Below are 22,900 nucleotides of genomic sequence, written 5' to 3'. Positions count from 1 at the left end.
CGAGAACGGGATTCTCCGGCGAAGTTTACGGCGGCGCAGGGCATTGGTCGGGGTGGTTTAGAGGTTGAGCGCCGTCGTAAGGGTCCACTGACTCCATTTTGGTGCTAAGTGCGTCGGGATACAGAGGTTTAGGGGGAGCTCGACGGAACGGGGCTCCGGCAGACGGCAACGGCGCTGCATGCGTGCGCTGGCAAGGAGGTGGCCACGCGGAGCCACCAGGTCGCCTGGGTGGCGCCGAACGGTGTTGAGCCACTGTTCTGCTTTCTGTCGGCCGCTACGGCGCTACGACCGCCGCAGGACACGCCGGCGCAGGCGGGCCAGGGCGCCACCGACGCCAGGAAGGCGCCAAGTGCGCGTGCGGGGTGCTGTCCAGGGGGAAGGGGCCGTGCCCAACGTGCCAGAGTGCACTGTCGACGCGTGACTGAATTCTGACGAAGGAAAAAGACACTGAATGTCTGCATTTTTCTGAATGTGTCTAGAACAGTGCATGCAAGGTGTTCGACAGAATGTTCCAGGTATGTAGGGATTTTTCCTTGAGCTGGTTTTTGGTGGAGGGGCCTCTCATTGCACCTAGAGGCTGCCTGGATATTTGTGGAATTTTTGGAGAGGTATAGATATGAATTTCACCAAATTTGGCAAAATCTGGTCCAAACTTGCAGTGGGTGTAATTTGAAATATTTGAACAGGAGAAGAGTGTATCAAGATGGTTCTGGGTTGTGGGTTCAAGGGACTATCCAGGGGTGTTGAGTTGAGATCAAAAATCAAGAGCATTAGGGTACTTGCTTTGTAATCCACCTAGGTTCAAAAGAGAAGACATAATTATTTTGGGAGGAGAAATAATTGGAATAAAATCCCAAAAATGGATTTTATTAGTTTGGATAGAATGATAGGGTTGAACTAAAGTGGGAGGAAAGGTTTTGGGAAAATTTTACCATGGGTGGCATGGCAAAAATTTGGAAGGGATCAAAACCAAATAAAAACCCAAAACAAAAAGGGGCTTTTCATTTCAAATGAAACCAAAACCAGAAAAAGGATTTTTGAGAGGGCAAACTTAGAAGATGGTTTTTAGGAAGGGTTTTAAATGACCTTCTTTCAAACCAAGCAAGGCTCTCTTGAAAAACAAACCACCAAAATTTTGGAGTGTCACAGTTGCTAGTACTGTTAATTGGTTTACTTGGTGGAAGATCATATGTTCAGATCCTTAATGCATATTAATACTCCTATGATCATGACCATGAATATGCTTTGTGAGTAGTTACATTTGTTCCTGAGGACATGGGTGAAGTCTTGCTATTAGTAGTCATGTGAATTTGGTATTCGTTCTATATTTTGATGAGATGTATGTTGTATCTCCTCTAGTGGTGTTATGTGAATGTTGACTACATGACACTTCACCATTATTTGGGCCTAGAGGAAGGCATTGGGAAGTAATAAGTAGATGATGGGTTGCTAGAGTGACAGAAGCTTAAACCCTAGTTTATGCGTTGCTTCGTAAGGGGCTGATTTGGATCCATTAGTTTCATGCTATGGTTAGGTTTACCTTAATACTTCTTTTGTAGTTGTGGATGCTTGCAATAGGGTTAATCATAAGTAGGATGCTTGTCCAAGAAAGGGCAGCAACCAAGCACCGGCCCACCCACATATCAAATTATCAAAGTACCGAACGCGAATTATATGAGCGTGATGAAAACTAGCTTGACGATAATTCCCATGTGTCCTCGGGAGCGCTTTTCTCATTATAAGAAATTATCCAGGCTTGTCCTTTGCTACAAAAAGGATTGGGCCACCTTGCTGCAGTTTATTTACTTTCATTGCTTGTTACCCGTTACAAATTATCTTATCACAAAACTATTTGTTACCTACAATTTCAGTGCTTGCAGAGAATACCTTACTGAAAACCGCTTGTCATTTCCTTCTGCCCCTCATTGGGTTCAACACTCTTACTTATCGAAAGGACTACAATAGATCCCCAATACTTGTGGGTCATCAAGACTCTTTTCTGGCGCCGTTGCCGGGGAGTGAAGCGCCTTTGGTGAGTGGAACTTGGTAAGGAAACATTAATATAGTGTGCTGAAATTTTCTGTCACTTGTTACTATGGAAACTAATCCTTCGAGGGGCTTGTTCGGGGTATCTTCGCCCCGACCAGTAGAACAAAGAGTTGCTCCTCAACCTACTGAACCTATTGAAAATGTTTACTTTGAGATTCCTTTGGGTATGATAGAGAAACTGCTAGCTAATCCCTTTGTTGGGGAAGGTAGTAGAAATTCAAAATTTTCTTACGTGTCACCAAGATCTATCTATGGAGAAACCAACAACGAGGGGAAGGAGAGTGCATCTACATACCCTTGTAGATCGCTAAGCGGAAGCGTTCAAGAGAACGGGGTTGAAGGAGTCGTACTCGTCGTGATCCAAATCACCGGAGATCCTAGTGCCGAACGGACGGCACCTCCGCGTTCAACACACGTACAGCCCGGTGACGTCTCCCACGCCTTGATCCAGCAAGGAGAGAGGGAGAGGTTGAGGAAGACTCCGTCCAGCAGCAGCACAACGGCGTGGTGGTGATGGAGGAGCATGGCAATCCAGCAGGGCTTCGCCAAGCACCGCGGGAGAGGAGAAGGGAGAGAGGTAGGGCTGCGCCAGGGAGAGGTCAAAACTCATGTGTTGGCAGCCCCAAAACCTTCAAGTATATATAGGGGAGAGGGAGGGGGTGCGCCCCCTCTAGGGTTTCCACCCCAAGGGGTGCGGCAGCCCCAATCCCATCTAAGGGTGGCGGCCAAGGGGGGAGAGGGAGGAAACTTGCCCCCAAGTTAGGTGGAAGCACCCCCTCCCCAAACCCTAGGCGCCTTGGGCCCTTCTGGGGGGGCGCACCAGCCCACCTGCGGCTGGTCCCCTCCCACACTTGGCCCATGCAGCCCTCCGGGGCCGGTGGCCGCACTTGTTGGACCCCCGGGACCCCCCCGATGGTCCCGGTACGTTACCGATAAAACCCGAAACTTTTCCTGTGACCAAAACAGGACTTCCCATATATAAATCTTTACCTCTGGACCATTCCGGAACTCCTCGTGACGTCCGGGATCTCATCCGGGACTCAAAACAACATTTGGTAACCACATACAAACTTCCTTTATAGCCCTAGCGTCATCGAACCTTAAGTGTGTAGACCCTACGGGTTCGGGAACCATGCAGACATGACCGAGACGTTCTCCAGTCAATAACCAACAGCGGGATCTGGATACCCATGTTGGCTCCCACATGTTCCAGGATGATCTCATCGGATGAACCACGATGTCAAGGACTCAATCGATCCCGTATACAATTCCCTTTGTCTAGCGGCATTGTACTTGCCCGAGATTCGATCGTCGGTATCCCGATACCTTGTTCAATCTCGTTACCGGCAAGTCTATTTACTCGTTCCGTAACACATCATCCCGTGATCAACCCCTTGGTCACATTGTGCACATTATGATGATGTCCTACCGAGTGGTCCCAGAGATACCTCTCCATTTACACGGAGTGACAAATCCCAGTCTCGATTCGTGCCAACCCAACAGGCACTTTCGGAGATACCTGTAGTGCACCTTTATAGCCACCCAGTTATGTTGTGATGTTTGGTACACCCAAAGCATTCCTACGGTATCCGGGAGTTGCACAATCTCATGGTCTAAGGAAAAGATACTTGACATTAGAAAAGATTTAGCATACGAACTACGATCTTTGTGCTAGGCTTAGGATTGGGTCTTGTCCATCACATCATTCTCCTAATGATGTGATCCCGTTATCAATGACATCCAATGTCCATGGTCAGGAAACCGTAACCATCTATTGATCAACGAGCTAGTCAACTAGAGGCTTACTAGGGACATGGTGTTGTCTATGTATCCACACATGTATCTGAGTTTCCTATCAATACAATTATAGCATGGATAATAAACGATTATGATGAACAAGGAAATATAATAATAACTAATTTATTATTGCCTCTAGGGCATATTTCCAACAGTCTCCCACTTGCACTAGAGTCAATAATCTAGTTCACATCGCCATGTGATTAACACTAATAGGTCACATCGCCATGTGACCAACATCCAAAGAGTTTACTAGTGTCATTAAACTAGTTCACATCATCATGTGATTAAGACTCGATGAGTTCTGGGGTTTGATCATGTTATGCTTGTGAGAGAGGTTTTAGTCAATGGGTCTGCAACATTCAGATCCGTATGTACTTTGCAATTCTCTATGTCATATTGTAAATGCTGCTTCCACGCTTCACTTGGAGCTATTCCAAAAGGTTGCTCCACTATACGTACCCGGTTTTCTACTCAGAGTCATTCAGATAGGTGTTAAAGTTTGCATCGACGTAACCCTTTACGCTGAACTCTTTAACACCTCCATAATCGAGAAACATATCCTTATTCCTCTAAGGATAACTTTGACCGCTATCTAGTGATCCACTCCTTGATCACCTTTGTACCCTCTTGCCAGACAAGCGGCAAGGCACACATCAGGTGCTGTACTTAGCATGGCATACTGTAGAGCCTATGTCCAAAGCATAGGGGACGACCTTCGTCCTTTCTCTCTTTTCTGCCGTGGTCGAGCTTTAAGTCTTAACTTCGTACCTTACTACTCAGGCAAGGACTCCTTCTTTGACTGATCCATCTTGAACACCTTCAAGATCATGTCAAGGTATGTGCTCATTTGAAAGTACCATTAAGCGGTTTTGATCTATCCTCATAGATCTTGATGCTCAATGTTTAAGTAGCTTAATCCAGGTTTTCACTTGAAAAACACTTTTCAAATAACCCTATATGCTTTACAGAAAATTCTACATCATTTCTGATCATCAATATGTCAACGACATATACTCATCAGAAATTCTATAGTGCTCCCACTCACTTCTTTGGAAATACAAGTTTCTCACAAACTCTGTATAAACCCAAAATCTTTGATCATTTCATCAAAGTGTATATTCCAACTCCGAGATGCTTACTCCAGTCCTTAGAAGGATCACTGGAGCCAGCATACCTTTTAGCATCCTTAGGATCGACAAAAACTTTCTAATTGTATCGCATACAACCTTTCCTTACGAAGACTGGTAAGGAAACTCGTTTTGACATCCATCTGCCTGATTTCATAAATGCAGCTAATGCTAACATGATTCTGACGGACTTAAGCATTGCTACGGATGAGAAAATCTCATCGTAGTCAACTCCTTGAACTTGTGAAAAACTCTTTGCCACAAGTCAAGCTTCATAGATGGTGACATTACCGTCCACGTCCATCTTCTTCTTAAAGATCCATTTATCTCAATGGCTTGCCGATCATCGGGCAAGTCCACCAAAGTCCATGCTTTGTTATGATACATGGATCCTATCTCAGATTTCATGGCTTCTAACCATTTGTCGGAATATGGGCCCACCATCGCTTCTCCATAGCTCGTAGGTTCATTGTTGTCTAGCAACATGTCCTTCAAGACAGGATCACCGTACCACTCCGAAGCAGTACGCGTCCTTGTCGTCCTACGAGGTTTGGTAGTGACTTGATCCGAAGCTTCATGATCACTATCATAAGCTTCCACTTCAATTGGTGTATGTGCCACAGGAACAACTTCCTGTGCCCTGCTACACACTTGTTGAAGTGACGGTTCAATAACCTCATCAAGTCTCCACCATCCTCCCACTCAATTCTTTCGAGAGAAACCTTTCCTCGAGAAAGGACCCGATTCAAGAAACAATCCCTATTTCTTTCGGATCTGAATTAGGAGGTATACCCAACTGTTTTGGGTGTCCTATGAAGATGCATTTTATCTGCTTTGGGTTCGAGCTTATCAACCTGAAACTTTTTCACATAAGCGTCGCAGACTCAAACTTTTAAGGAACGACAGCTTAGGTTTCTCCAAACCATAGTTCATACAGTGTCGTCTCAACGGAGTTACGTGGTGCCCTATTAAAGTGAGTATGGTTGTCTCTAGTGCCTAACCCATGAACGATAGTGGTAATTCGATAAGAGACATCATGGTACACACCATATGCAATAGGGTGCAACTATGATGTTCGGACACACCATCACACTATGGTGTTCCAGGCGGTATTAATTGTGAAACAATTTCCACAATGTTTTAATTGCGTGCCAAAGCTCGTGACTCAGATCTCTATGATCATATCATAGACATTTTATCCTCTTGTCACAATGATCTTCAACTTCACTCTGAAATTACTTGAACCATTCAATAATTCAGACTTGTGTTTCATCAAGCAAATATACTCAACATCTACTCGAATCATTTGTGAAGTAAGAACATAACGATATTCACGGCATGCCTCAGCACTCATTGGACTGCACACATCAAAATGTGTTACTTCCAACAAGTTGCTATCTTGTTCCATCTTACTGAAAACGAGGCTTTTCAGTCATCTTGCCCATGTGGTATGATTTGCATATCTCAAGTTATTCAAAATCAAGTGAGTCCAAACGATCCATCTGCATGGAGTTTCTTCATGCGTATACACCAATAGACATGGTTCGCATGTCTCAAACTTTTCAAAAACGAGTGAGTCCAAAGATCCATCAACATGGAGCTTCTTCATGCGTTTTATACCAATATGACTTACATGGCAGTGCCACAAGTAAGTGGTACTATCATTACTATCTTATATCTTTTGGCATGAAAATGTGTATCACTACGATCGAGATTCAATAAACCATTCGTTTCAGGTTTAATACTAATCTTGATGGTAGAGGGAGCGTGCGATGTTTGATGACATCAAACTTGGAAACACTTCCAACACATATCGTCATCTCACCTTTAGCTAGTCTCCGTTTATTCCGTAGCTCTTTATTTCGAGTTACTAACACTTAGCAACCGAACTGGTATCTAATACCCTGGTGCTACTAGGAGTACTAGTAAAGTACACATTAACATAATGTATATCCAATATATTTCTATCGACCTTTCCAGCCTTCTTATCTACCAAGTATCTAGGGTAATTCTGCTCCAGTAGTTGTTCCCCTTATTATAGAAGCACTCAGTCTCGGGTTAAGGTTCAACCTTGGGTTTCTTCACTGGAGCAGCAGCTGATTTGCCGTTTGACGAAGTATCCCTTCTTGCCCTTGCCCTTCTTGAAACTAGTGGTTTCACCAACCATCAACAATTGATGCTCCTTCTTGATTTCTACTTTCGCGGTGTCAAACATCACGAATACCTCAAGGATCATCATATCTATCCTTGATATGTTATAGTTCATCACGAAGCTCTAGCAGCTTGGTGGCAATGACTTTGGAGAAACATCACTATCTCATCTGGAAGATCAACTCCCACTCGATTCAAGTGATTGTTGCACTCAGACAATCTGATCACAAGCTCAACGATTGAGCTTTTCTCCCTTAGTTTGCAGGCTAAGAAAATCGTCGGAGGTCTCAAACCTCTTGACGTGGGCACGAGCCTGAAATCCCAATTTCAGCCCTCGAAACATCTCAAATGTTCCGCGACATTTCGAAAACGTCTTTAGTGCCTCAACTCTAAACCATTTAACTGAACTATCATGTAGTTATCAAAACGTGTATGTCCGATGTTCGCAACATCCACAGAGGACGTTTGGGGTTCAGCACACTGAGCGGTGCATTAAGGACATAAGCTTTCTACTGTCCGCATAATCGCTACTATCAACTTTCAACTATATTTTCTCTAGGAACATATCTAAACAGTGGAACTAAAGCGCGAGCTTACGACATAATTTGCAAAGATCTTTTGACTATGTTCAGGATAATTAAGTTCATCTTATGAACTCCCACTCAGATAGACATCCCTCTGGTCATCTAAGTGATTACATGATCCGAGTCAACTAGGCCGTGTCCGATCATCACGTGAGACGGACTAGTCATCATCGGTGAACATCTTCATGTTGATCGTATCTACTATACGACTCATCCTCGACCTTTCGGTCTCTCTGTTCCGAGGCCATGTCTGTACATGCTAGGCTCGTCAAGTTAACCCTAAGTGTTTTGCGTGTGTAAATCTGTCTTACACCCGTTGTATGTGAACATAAGAATCCATCACACCCGATTATCACATGGTGCTTAGAAGCGACGAACTTTAGCAACGGTGCACAGTTAGGGGAGAACACTTCTTGAAATTTTTGTAAGGGATCATCTTATTTACTATCGTCGTTCTAAGCAAACAAGATGCATAAACATACTAAACATCACATGCAATTATATAGTAGCGACATGATATGGCCAATATCATATAGCTCCATTGATCTCCATCTTCGGGGCTCCATGATCATCATCGTCACCGGCATGACACCATGATCTCCGTCATCATGATCTCCATCATCGTGTCTTCATGAAGTTGTCTCGCCAACTATTACTTCTACTACTATGGCTACCGGTTAGCAATAAAGTAATGTAATTACATGGCGTTGTTCAATGACACGAGGTCATACAATAAATAAAGACAACTCTTATGGCTCCTACCGGTTGTCATACTCATCGACATGCAAGTCGTGATTCCGATTACAAGAACATGATCAATCTCATACATCACATATATTCATCACATTCTTCTTGGCCATATCACATCACATAGCATACCCTGCAAAAACAAGTTAGACGTCCTCTAATTGTTGTTTGCATGTTTTACGTGGCTGCTATGGGTTTCTAGCAAGAACGTTTCTTACCTACGCAAAAACCACAACGTGATATGTCAATTGCTATTTACCCTTCATAAGGACCCTTTTCATCGAATCCGTTCTGACTAAAGTGGGAGAGACTGGCACCCGCTAGCCACCTTATGCACCAAGTGCATGTCAGTCGGTGGAACCTGTCTCACATAAGAGTACGTGTAAGGTCGGTCCGGGCCGCTTCATCCCACAATACCGTCGAAACAAGATTGGACTAGTAACGGTAAGCATATTGAACAAAATCAACGCCCACAACTACTTTGTGTTCTACTCGTGCAAAGAATCTACGTAATAGACCTAGCTCATGATGCCACTGTTGGGGAACGTAGCAGAAATTCAAAATTTTCTTACGTGTCACCAAGATCTATCTATGGAGAAACCAGCAACGAGGGGAAGGAGAGTGCATCTACATACCCTTGTAGATCGCTAAGCGGAAGCGTTCAAGAGAACGGGGTTGAAGGAGTCGTACTCGTCGTGATCCAAATCACCGGAGATCCTAGTGACGAACGGACGGCACCTCCGCGTTCAACACACGTACAGCCCGGTGACGTCTCCCAAGCCTTGATCCAGCAAGGAGAGAGGGAGAGGTTGAGGAAGACTCCGTCAAGCAGCAGCACAACGGCGTGGTGGTGATGGAGGAGCGTGGCAATCCAACAGGGCTTCGCCAAGCACCGCGGGAGAGGAGAAGGGAGAGAGGTAGGGCTGCGCCAGGGAGAGGTCAAAACTCATGTGTTGGCAGCCCCAAAACCTTCAAGTATATATAGGGGAGAGGGAGGGGGTGCGCCCCCTCTAGGGTTTCCACCCCAAGGGGTGCGGCAGCCCCAATCCCATCTAAGGGTGGCGGCCAAGGGGGGAGAGGGAGGAAACTTGCCCCCCAAGTTAGGTGGAAGCACCCCCTCCCCAAACCCTAGGCGCCTTGGGACCTTGTGGGGGGCGCACCAGCCCACCTGCGGCTGGTGCCCTCCCACACTTGGCCCATGCAGCCCTCCGGGGCAGGTGGCCCCACTTGGTGGACCCCCGGGACCCTCCCGGTGGTCCCGGTACGTTACCGATAAAACCCGGAACTTTTCCGGTGACCAAAACAGGACTTCCCATATATAAATCTTTACCTTCGGACCATTCCGGAACTCCTCCTGACATCCGGGATCTCATCCGGGACTCCGAACTACATTCGGTAACCACATACAAACTTCCTTTATAACCCTAGCGTCATCGAACCTTAAGTGTGTAGACCCTACGGGTTCGGGAACCATGCAGACATGACCGAGACGTTCTCCGGTCAATAACCAACAGCGAGATCTGGACACCCATGTTGGCTCCCACATGTTCCATGATGATCTCATCGGATGAACCACGATGTCAAGGAGTCAATCGATCCCGTATACAATTCCCTTTGTCTAGCGGCATTGTACTTGCCCGAGATTCGATCGTCGGTATCCCGATACCTTGTTCAATCTCGTTACCGGCAAGTCTCTTTACTCGTTCCGTAACACATCATCCCGTGATCAACCCCTTGGTCACATTGGGCACATTATGATGATGTCCTACCGAGTGGGCCCAGAGATACCTCTCCGTTTACACGGAGTGACAAATCCCAGTCTCGATTCGTGCCAACCCAACAGACACTTTCGGAGATACCTGTAGTGCACCTTTATAGCCACCCAGTTACGTTGTGACATTTGGTACACCCAAAGCATTCCTACGGTATCCGGGAGTTGCACAATCTCATGGTCTAAGGAAAAGATACTTGACATTAGAAAAGATTTAGCATACGAACTACGATCTTTGTGCTAGGCTTAGGATTGGGTCTTGTCCCTCACATCATTCTCCTAATGATGTGATCCCGTTATCAATGACATCCAATGTCCATGGTCAGGAAACCGTAACCATCTATTGATCAACGAGCTAGTCAACTAGAGGCTTACTAGGGACATGGTGTTGTCTATGTATCCACACATGTATTTGAGTTTCCTATCAATACAATTATAGCATGGATAATAAACGGTTATCATGAACAAGGAAATATAATAATAACTAATTTATTATTGCCTCTAGGGCATATTTCCAACACCCTTTGCAGGACATGGAACATTGCATCCCGATTTACACCTTATCTTTGTGGATGAAGTTTGTGGATTGTTTAAGCTTGCAGGTATACCCAATGATGTTGTTAAGATGAAGGTCTTCCCTTTATCTTTAAAGGGAGATGCATTGACATGGTATAGGCTATGTGATGATACGGTATCTTGGAACTATAAACGATTGAAGTTGGAATTTCACCAGAAATTCTATCCTATGCATCTTGTTCATCGTGATCGTAATTACATATATAATTTCTGGCCTCGCAAAGGAGAAAGCATCACTCAAGCTTGGGGGAGGCTTAAGACAATGTTATATTCATGCCCCAATCATGAGCTCTCAAGAGATATGATTATTCAAAAAAATTATACTCGGCTTTATCTCAATGATTGCACCATGCTCGATACTTCCTGTGCTGGTTCTTATATGCTAAAGACTACTGAATTCAAGTGGGATTTATTGGAAAGAATTAAACCAACTCTGAAGGTTGGGGTTCCGACGATGGTAAGGATTCAGGTATAACACCTAAGTTTGATTGTGTTAAATATTTTATGGATACCGATGCTTTTCGTGGATTTAGCGCCAAATATGGACTTGACTCTGAGATAGTAGCTGCTTTTGTGAATCTTTTTCTACTCACGTTGATCTCCCTAAGGAGAAGTGGTTTAAACATAATCCTCCCACTGAAGTAAAAGTAGTTGCACCTATTAAAGTTGAAGAAAAGACTATCACTTATAATGATCCTATTGTTCCTACTACTTATGTTGAGAAACCACCTTTCCCTGTTAGGATAAAGGATCATGCTAAAGCTTCAACTGTGGTTCGTAAGAGCAATACTAGAACATATACTCCTCCTGAGCAAATCAAAGTTGAATCTAGTCTTTCTATGGTTAAAGATCTCTTGGATGATAATTTATATGGGCATGTTATTTATTTCTGTGGTGAAACGACTAATATTGCTAGACCTGATGCTAAGATACATAGAGCTGTTGTAGGCATGCTTGTTATTTCTGTTAAAATAGGAGATCATTTTTATCATGGCTTATGTGATATGGGTGCTAGTGCTAGTGCAATACCTATTTCCTTATATAAAGAAATTATGCATGATATCGCACCCGCTGAGTTGGAAGGTATTGATGTTACTATTAAGCTTGCCAATAGAGATACTATTTCACCAATTGGGAATGTTAGAGATGTTGAAGTCTTGTGTGGGAAAGTTAAATATCATTCTAATTTTCTTGTTCTTGGTTCCCCACAAGATGACTTTTGTCCCATTATATTTTGTAGACCCTTCTTGAATATTGTTAATGCTAGGATTGATTGTGAAAAGGATATTGTTACAATTGTCTTAGGGGATATGTCTCATGAGTTTAATTTTGCTAAGTTTTGGAGATAACCCCGTGATAAAGAATCACCTAGTAAGGATAAAATTATTGGTCTTTCTTCTATTTCCGTGCCTCCTACTGATCTGTTAGAACAATATTTGCTAGACCATGAAAATGATATTTTATGGAAGACAGAAGGGAAATAGATAAAGTATTCCTTCAACAGGGTCCTATTCTGAAACACAACTTACCTGTTGAAATCCTAGGGGATCCCCCTCCACCCAAGGGTGATCCCGTGTTTGAGCTCAAACCATTACCTGATAATCTTAAATATGCTTACCTTGATGAAAAGAAGATATATCCTGTTATTATTAGTGCTAACCTTTCAGAGCAAGAAGAGGAAAGATTATTGAAAACTCTGAAGAAGCACCATGCTGCTATTGGATATACTCTGGATGATCTTAAGGGCATTAGTCCCACTTTATGCCAAAACAAAATAAAAGTGGAGAAAGATGCCAAACCAGTTAGAGATCCTGAACGACGGTTAAACCCTAAGATGAAAGAAGTGGTAAGAAAGGAGATACTAAAGCTCCTTGAGGCAGGTATAATATATCCCGTTGCTGATAGTGATTGGGTAAGTCCTGTCCATTGCGTCCCCAAGAAAGGAGGTATCACTGTCATTCCTAATGATAAAGATGAATTGATCCCACAAAGAATTATTACAAGTTATAGGATGGTAATCGATTTCCATAAATTAAATAAAGCTACTAAGAAAGATCATTACCCTTTACCTTTTATTGATCAAATGATAGAAAGACTATCCAAACATACGCATTTCTGCTTCCTAGATGGTTATTCTGGTTTCTCTCAAATACCTGTGTCAGCGGAGGATTAATCAAAAACCACATTTACTTGCCCTTCTGGTACTTTTTCTTATAGACGCATGCCTTTTGGTTTATGTAATGCACCTTCTACCTTTAAAAGATGCATGATGGCTATATTCCTGACTTTTGTGAAAATATTTGTGAGGTATTCATGGATGACTTCTCCGTTTATGGATCCTCTTTTGATGATTGCTTGAGCAACCTTGATCGAGTTTTACAGAGATATGAAGACACTAGTCTCGTCTTGAATTGGGAAAAGTGCCACTTTATGGTTAATGAAGGCATTGTCTTGGGGCATAAGATTTGTGAGAGAGATATTGAGGTGGATAGAACTAAAGTTGATGCTATTGAAAAGATGCCATGTCCCAAGGACATAAAAGGTATAAGAAGTTTCCTTGGTCATGCCGGTTTTTATAGGAGGTTCATTAAGGACTTTTCTAAAATCTCTAGGCCTCTGACTAATTTATTGCAAAAAGATATTCCTTTTGTCTTTGATGATGATTGTGTAGAAGCATTTGAAATACATAAGAAAGCTATGATCACTACACCTATTGTTCAGCCACCTATTTGGAATTTACCTTTTGAAATTATGTGTGATGCTAGTGATTATGTTGTAGGTGCTGTTCTAGGGCAAAGAGTTGATAAGAAATTAAATGTTATCCAGTATGCTAGTAAAACTCTTGATACTGCCCAGAGAAATTATGCTACTACTGAAAAAGAGTTCTTAGTAGTTGTATTTTCTTGTGATAAGTTCAGACCTTATATTGTTGATTCTAAAGTTACTATTCACACCGATCATGCTGCTATTAAATATCTTATGGAAAAGAAAGATGCTAAGCCTAGACTTATTAGATGGGTTCTCTTGCTCCAAGAATTTGATTTGCATATTATTGATAGAAAAGGAGCTGAAAACCCCGTTACAGACAACTTGTCTAGGTTAGAGAATGTTCTTGATGACCCACTACCTATTGATGATAGCTTTCCTGATGAACAATTAGCGGTCATTAATGCTTCTCGTACTGCTCCATGGTATGCTGATTATGCTAATTACATTGTTGGTAAATTTATGCCACCTAGTTTCTCATACCAGCAAAAGAAAAAGTTCTTTTATGATTTAAGACATTACTTCTGGGATGAACAACACCTTTATAAAGAAGGAGTAGATGGTGTTATTAGACGTTGTGTACCTGAGCATGAACAGGAATAGATCCTACGTAAGTGTCACTCCGAACCATATGGAGGACACCACGCTGGAGATAGAACTGCACATAAGGTATTGCAATCTGGTTTTTATTGGCCTACTCTCTTCAAAGATGCTCGTAAGTTTGTCTTGTCTTGTGATGAATGTCAAAGAATTGGTAATGTTAGTAGACGTCAAGAAATGCCTATGAACTATTATCTTGTTATTGAACCATTTGATGTTTGGGGCTTTGATTATATGGGACCTTTTCCTCCCTCTAATGGTTACACACATTTTTTAGTTGTTGTTGATTACGTTACTAAGTTGGTAGAAGCTATTCCAACTAGTAGTGCTGATCATAACACCTCTATTAAGATGCTTGAAGAAGTTATTTTTCTGAGGTTTGGAGTCCCTAGATATCTTATGACTGATGGTGGTTCACATTTTATTCATGGTGCCCTTCGTAAGATGCTTGGTAAGTATGATGTTAATCATAGAATTACATCTCTTTATCACCCACAGTCTAGTGGTCAAGTAGAGTTGAGCAATAGAGAGCTCAAATTAATTTTGCAAAAGACTGGGAATAGATCTAGAAAGAATTGGTCGAAGAAACTTGATGATGCATTATGGGCCTATAGAACTGCATATAAAAATCCTATGGGTATGTCTCCGTATAAGATGGTTTTTGGAAAAGCATGTCACTTACCTCTTGAACTTGAACATAAAGCGTATTGGGCTATTGAAGAGCTCAACTATGACTTCAAACTCACCAGTGAGAAGAGGTCATTTGATATTAGCTCACTTGATGAATGGAGAACCCAAGCCTATGAGAATGCCAAACTGTTCAAAGAAAAAGTTAAAAGATGGCATGGCAAAAGAATACAAAAGCATGAGTTTAATGTAGGTGATTATGTGTTGCTATTCAACTCTCGTTTAAGATTTTTTGCAGGAAAACTTCTCTCTAAATGGGAAGGTCCTTACGTTATCGAGGAGGTCTATCGTTCCGGTGCCATAAAAATCAACAACTTCGAAGGCACAAGTCCGAGGGTGGTGAACGGTCAAAGAATCAAACATTTTATCTCAGGTAATCCTATCAATGTCGAAACTAATATTATTGAAACGGTGGCCCCGGACGAATACATAAGGGACACTTTCTAGAACGTTTCAGACTCCAAAAAGGAACAGGTATGTGGTACGGTAAGTAAACCGACTCCAAAATAGTTCTAATGGCAGTTATTCTCTGTTTTGGAATATTTAAGAATTTTGGAAAGGAAAAAGTAATCCGGAAATGACACGAGGCCTCCACGAGGGTGGAGGGCGCGCCCCCCTACTGGGCGCGCCCCTGTCTCGTGGGCACCTCGTGTGCCTCCCGGACTCAGTTTTCTTGCACGTTACTTCTTTTGGTCAGTAAAAATTCATTATATAATCTCCCGAAGGTTTTGACCACCGTATCACGCAAAAATTCTCTGTTTTCGTTTTGAGCTGTTTTCTGGCAGATCTAGAGCATCATGACATCACCCTCCTTCAACAATGAAGACAAGGATGTTTGGCTATTGAAGATAGAGCTGAAAAGAGAAGAACCGGAGGAGATCAACAAGGATGAAGGGATCAAGAAGACCATGGAGGACCAGGCTCCGGCGCTGGAAGAAGAAGACATCCCTCAACCTTTACCTAACCTCTTTACTCCAACAGAGATTGAAGCTTTCAAGATGATTGAGTTAGCTCGCATACAGAATAAGTATCTCACGCGGGAGAATATTTTGTTGAAGGATCATATCGACGGACTCAAGAGCATTATCCGCAAGTTGGAGGAGCTTTTACGCTCGATGTGCGATTATCCACCATCATCATCACCACCTCCATCACATCCGAGGACATAATTACATGGGTATGGGCACTCCCCTTGGCAACTGCCAAGCTTGGGGGAGGTGCCCGGTATCGTATCACCATCACACTCCTATCTTTATCATTTTGTTTAGTTCGATCCTTTTAGTAGTATCTTGATCTAGTAGATTGAAGTTTTGATATCAAGTAGTTTTGAGTTTTGCTTTGTGATCTCTCTATGTAATCGAGTCCGTGAGCTACCTATAATAAAGATTAGTGTTGAGTCAATGGCTTTTCTATCTTTCTATGATCTTGAGAAAATAGAAAGAATAAGAAGAATAAAAGAGTTCATATTGATCTTATGGATAATAATGACTTCACATATAAAGAGTATGAGGCATAAAAGTTGTTGAGAGTTGACAAACGTAGTTTTGGTCATCGTTGCAATTAATATGAAGTAATAAAGAAAGAGAGGTTCTCACATATAAATATACTATCTTGGACAACTTTTATGATTGTGAGCAATCATTAAGTATGACATGCTAAAGAGTTTATGTTGGACAAGGAAGACAACGTAATGGGTTATGTTTTCTCACATCTCAGTTAAATTATATTGTCATGGATCTTTCAAACATGTTGAGCTTGCCTTTCCCCCTCATGCTAGCCAAGGATTCCTTGCACCAAGTAGAGATACTACTTGTGCTTCCAAATATCCTTAAACTCATATTTGCCATGAGAGTCCACCATACCTACCTATGGATTGAGTAAGATCCTTCAAGTAAGTTGTCATGTTGCAAGCAATAAAAATTGCTCTCTAAATATGTATGACTCATTAGTGCGGAGAAAATAAGCTTTATACGATCGTGTGATATGGAAGTAATAAAAGCGACGGACTGCATAATAAAGGTTCATATCACAAGTGGCAATATAAAGTGACGTTCTTTTGCATTAAGATTTTGTGCATCCAACCCTAAAAGCACATGACAACCTCTGCTTGCCTGTGCGAAGGGCCTATCTTTTACTTTATGTTTTTACTTTATGCAAGAGTCAATGTGATCTTCACCTTTCCCTTTTTCATTTTATCCTTTGGCAAGCACCTCGTGTTGGAAAGATCCTGATATATATATATATATATATATATATATATATATATATATATCCAATTGTTTGTAAGTTAGCATGAACTATTATTGTTGACATCACCAAAAGGTGAATATGTTGGGAGGCAACACAAAAGCCCCTATCTTTCACAGTGTCTGATTGAAACTCCATAACCATAAGTATTGCATGAGTGTTAGCAATTGTAGAAGACTATATGATAGTTGAGTATGTGGTCTTGCTGAAAAGCTCGATTCTTGACTCTTTCTGATGTTATGATGAATTGCAATTGCCTCAATGACTGAGATTATAGTTTGCTAGTTCTCAATAAAGTTTATGATCCATACTTGACATTGTGAATAGATTGTTACTTGAGCATGAGAAATCATATGACAAAAATCTATATATGTTGCTGCTATAAGAATGATCATGATTCCCTCATGTTCATATTTTATTTTTATCGACACCTCTATCTCTAAAACATGTGGACATATTTTTCGATTTCAGCTCCCTCTTGAGGACAAGCGAGGTCTAAGCTTGGGGAGTTGATACGTCCATTGTGCATCATGCTTTTATATCGATATTTATTGCATTATGGGCTGTTATTACACATTATGTCTCAATACTTATGGCTATTCTCTCTTATTCTACAAGGTTTATCATGAAGAGGGAGAATGCCGGCACCTGGGATTCTGGCTAGAAAAGGAGAAAATATTGGAAATCTATTATGCACAACCCCAAAAATCCTGAAACTCCACGGAATTCACTTTTGGGATCAATAAGAATTATTGAGCAAAGAAAATACTAGAGGGGGCCCACACCCTGGCCAGAAGGGTGGGGGGCGTCCCCCGACTGGGCGCGCCCCCGTCTCCTGGGCCCCCTGTTGGCCCTCCGGTGCCTATCTTCTGCTATATGAAGGCTTTTACCCTGGAAAAAACCATATGCAAGCTTACGGGACGAAACTCCGCCGCCACGAGGCGGAACCTTGGCGGAACCAATCTAGGGCTCAGGTGGAGCTGTTCTGCCGGGGAAACTTCCCTCCGGGAGGGGGAAATCATCACCATCGTCATCACCAACGATCCTCTCATCGGAGGGGGTCAATCTCCATAAGCATCTTCATCAGCACCATCTCCTCTCAAAACCCTAGTTCATCTCTTGTATCCAATCTTGTATCAAAACCACAAATTGGTACCTGTGGGTTGCTAGTAGTGTTGATTACTCCTTGTAGTTTATGCTAATTGGTTTACTTGGTGGAAGATCATATGTTCAGATCCTTAATGCATATTAATACTCCTCTGATCATGAACATGAATATGCTTTGTGAGTAGTTACGTTTGTTCCTGACGACATGGGTGAAGTCTTGCTATTAGTAGTCATGTGAATTTGGTATTTGTTCGATATTTTGATGAGATGTATGTTGTCTCTCCTCTAGTGGTGTTATGTGAACATCGACTACATGACACTTCACCATCATTTGGGCCTAGAGGAAGGCATTGGGAAGTAATAAGTAGATGATGGGTTGCTAGAGTGACAGAAGCTTAAACCCTAGTTTATGCGTTGCTTCGTAAGGGGCTGATTTGGATCCATTAGTTTCATGCTATGGTTAGGTTTACCTTAATACTCTTTTTGTAGTTGCAGATGCTTGCAATATGGGTTAATCATAAGTAGGATGCTTTTCCAAGAAAGGGCAGTACCCAAGCACCGGTCCACCCACATATCAAATTATCAAAGTACCGAACGCGAATCATATGAGCGTGATGAAAACTAGCTTGGCGATAATTCCCATGTGTCCTCGGGAGCGCTTTTCTCATTATAAGAAATTGTCTAGGCTTGTCCTTTGCTACAAAAAGGATTGGGCCACCTTGCTGCACTTTATTTACTTTCATTGCTTGTTCCCCGTTACAAATTATCTTATCAGAAAACTATCTGTTACCTACAATTTCAGTGCTTACTGAAAACCGCTTGTCCTTTCCTTCTGCTCCTTGTTGGGTTCTACGCTCTTACTTATCGAAAGGACTATGATAGATCCCATATACTTGTGGGTCATCAGCGGGCATCTTGCTAGAAACACTAGAACATGTCGGACCGCATGTGACCAAACCGATGATGTGCCAACCTAGCTACTACGTACACTGCTTATCTGGCGGAAATAGCCCCGCCCTAGCGTTTCAAATCGTTATTTCTATCTATCGATCGTGCCAAGGAGTAGAACCAAATGTTACAATTTATACATGTTTCTCTACTCCTACTCCTATAAAAGACTCAGTTGGTGATGGTGGTGTGTCTCCCATCCGTCGTTTCTGACCATTAGATCTGCATCTAACGGTTGTGAGGTAAGTTGTGGCATTTTGCAACAATAGCCAACTTCTCTGCTCCAATTTGCTGAAAACCCCTTATTATCTTGAAAGCAACCACATCCCTCCCTCACCTCATCAAGACAACCTGAGAAATATATTTTGAGTCAAAAGTAATATATTAGGAGTATATCAAAACAAGAGTGATTTATTTCAAGTTTGTGAACAAGTACTACTATTCTACTACTTTGGATCCGTCGCAACGCACGGGAACATTGCTAGTGAAAGGAAAAGGCCTGCCGCATTCGCGTCACGCCCCCACACACCCGGGAATTGGGAGTACTCCACGGCCCGTCCGGCACGCCACATAGCTTAGGGAAGGTGTGTTGCCTAGCATTTTCACTTTCATGTGGGACCGCCGTTGAGCAAACCGACTATTGGCAAACCGTGTCCCGCCCGCCGCCTGGTTGGAAAACAGAAATGAGGGGAAGATCTAGCTATAGCACAGAAGCCAAGAAATTTGGTGTCAGATGGGGCTCATTGATAGAGTAGGAGCATTCTGTACTACTACTCCTACTAGTACCAAGTTTGTACTATACAACTAGTAATACCACTATATAACTAGGTACGTGCACGACACAACATCGTAGGAACAAAAAATGGGAAGATCTTGTTTTGGGTGATTTATCATTTTTTCAGTTAACGTAGTATGGATAATATGATGTGGGGGAACCCATGAAGCTTATGTATCTTGGTTGCATGGCTACGAAAGGTTAGAGAAAAATAAATAGATAATGTGTTTACAGTGCACTCCACTAAATAGATATACTTTGGATCCATTGTAACGCATGGGCCGACACATCTATATCTATACCCCTATATATTGTGTGAATAACTTTGAAAGTTGGTGGTTGGATGAAGCCAATCTGATGGTACAAGAGGGCAAATCTGAGCACTACTGGCCGTTGGATATCATCTACATTCCACCAGATTCTGCCACATGTAGAATCTAGAAGACTCCATGGTTGAACTTAAGCATAATGCACAAACCATCAGAATCTCTTGCGTGCAATGAACGTGTACCTTACTAGTTGGTAGTAGTAAGAAACAAATTCTGAGTTTGACCCGAGCTCGTACTACGGGAGCACCACAAGGCATGCCGTAGGACTTACATTTCCCTCTCGGGGGCCACGGGACCGAGCTTCAGTGGCTTAGTGCACCGGCCTATGAGTCAATGCCATGCGGACCTTAAATGCGGCTGGCCCACATGTCATTCTCACGGTGGTGGCATGGTTCGCGACTCACTCGTTCAGATGACCCGTCCAGTGGTGGCGTGGCCATGGCGAGGGTGCCACAGCTGGGCGTCGAGGCGTTACAAGGCGTAGATGGCCACACCGGCGGGAACTACCTGTAGTACAGAAGTACTACAACTGGGGATTGATGCCCGGGGCAAAATGTGCACAGCTGCTGGATAAAAATTTGATGGTGCGGGAGTACAGATCGGAGCAAAGGAGCGGAGCAGGCAAACCACGTCCAATCGGGTGTGGCTGTGAGAAAATTGATGGTCACCGCAGTTCAGCTGGCCCGCATGTCATGCACACAAAGGAAGAGGAGCGGCTGGGCCGAGAGGGATGAGGCGCACGTCGGGGGACGTCATGCCGTGGGTTGGAGCGGTGTTGTGGGAATCGCGTGTGGATGTGGCAGTGGAAGAAACAAGAAACGTGATGGTCACCGTGGTTCAACTTCCATGTACAAGCTGTCATGTCTGCTGAGACATGTATATCAAAACTAGAGTGTTTATATTTCAAGCCCGTGAACAAGTATTATTCTACTACTTTGGATCCATTGCAACGCACGGGCCAGCACATTGGTAGTAGTAGTCTCTATCTCTATCTCTACTCTACTCTTATAAAAAATAGAGTTGTTGATGATGGTGTGCCTGCCGATATATAGACCGTCCGATATATATCTTATGGATAGGAAGGAAACTATGGCAATTTTGCAAAAAGATACCCACACCCCTCTCCACATTTGCAAGTAAGTCATTCCTTCTTTCATCCTTTTCTCCCACAAGATAAACTACTCATACACTAGTAAGGTACACATGCATTGAACGCATGAGATTTGAAAACCAAATTATGAATAACAGACTATGGCATGTAAAGCTTTGAGTCATATATGCATGATGTAGATGTTCGTTTAGTTCTTATAGTTCATCTCATTCAAAATCAATTAGTTTTATAAAAATGTTAAGATTCATGGGGTTGTTCATTGTAAAGCATAAAGTAAAATACAAATAATGGCAATTCATTTAGAAAAAAAAGTTTCGGCAATTATGATACGGAAGATTCTAGAAGAAAGGAGAAGTGCTTGTGTTTTGAGGTTTGTGAATTATGCTTAAGTTCAACCATGGATTCTTCTAAATTGTACATGTGGCAGAATCTGGTGGAATGTTGTTGATATCCAACGGCCAGTAGTGCTCAGATTTGCCATCTCTACACTATCGGATTAGCTTCATCCAGTGACCATCTTTCAAAGTTATTCCCACACTATATAACGTTATAGAAATGCATCTTGATGTTCCATGCAATGCAGGATATATACTCGCAGGATATATACTCTTATAAAAAGCAGAGTTGGTGATGATGGTATGCCGACCATCCTGCAATATAGGCCGTCTGATCTATATCTGACGGATAGGAAGGGAACTATGACAATTTACCCGCACTCCTCTCCAAATTTGTAGGTAAGGCCTTCCCTCGTTCATCCTTTTCTCCCACAAGATCTTGATGTTCCGTGCAATGCGCGGGCATCTTGCTAGTCTTATAGAAAACAGAGTTGGTGATGATGGTGTGCCTGCCATCCTGCAATATAGGTCGTCTGATTTATATGTGACGTATGGGAAGAAAACTATGGCAATTTTGCAAAAATATACCTATAGCCCTCTCCACATTTGCAAATAAGGCCTTCCCTCCTTCATCCTTTTCTCTCACAAGATAAACTACTCATACAAATGCATCTTGATGTTCCGTGCAACGCACGAGGATGTTTCCTTGGGGGTCTCTCCAGCACGGCGTGGCCGTAGTTGCAAGTTGACACCCCTTTAGATGCCAACGTTGAGGGGCACTCGGATTTCCTTTGATGAGCAAGTAAGATGAGTTTGATCACGTAGTAAATGCATTCTAAAGACTACTTCCTTTCATAGGTTAGGCTTGGTGCGAGTGGAGATTGGCTTGCATATGTACGGAAGGGTACCAACATCAATTTGCACAACCTTTACAGCGGTCACACCGTTCCCGTAGAACCTTTTTCCAACATTGGGATCAGCCATGCAATGGGGCATTGCCTGAATTGGTATGATGGAACCACAATGAGATTGAGGAAGATAGCACAAATCTTGCACATGGCGGTCAAAGGTGGACCATGTTGTCTACGGCCTATTTTTATCGTATGAGTATGAAGACGTTGTGCTCCTTTCTAACTGCATCTTCGCGGTGAAAAACCAGGGGACTTGTTTCGTATGGGACACATCCTATG

Source organism: Triticum dicoccoides, chromosome 4B (assembly GCF_002162155.2).
Source record: "Triticum dicoccoides isolate Atlit2015 ecotype Zavitan chromosome 4B, WEW_v2.0, whole genome shotgun sequence".
Lineage (NCBI taxonomy): Eukaryota > Viridiplantae > Streptophyta > Magnoliopsida > Poales > Poaceae > Triticum > Triticum dicoccoides.
The sequence above is the reverse complement of the archived record's forward strand: the minus strand, read 5'-3'. Positions refer to the sequence as shown.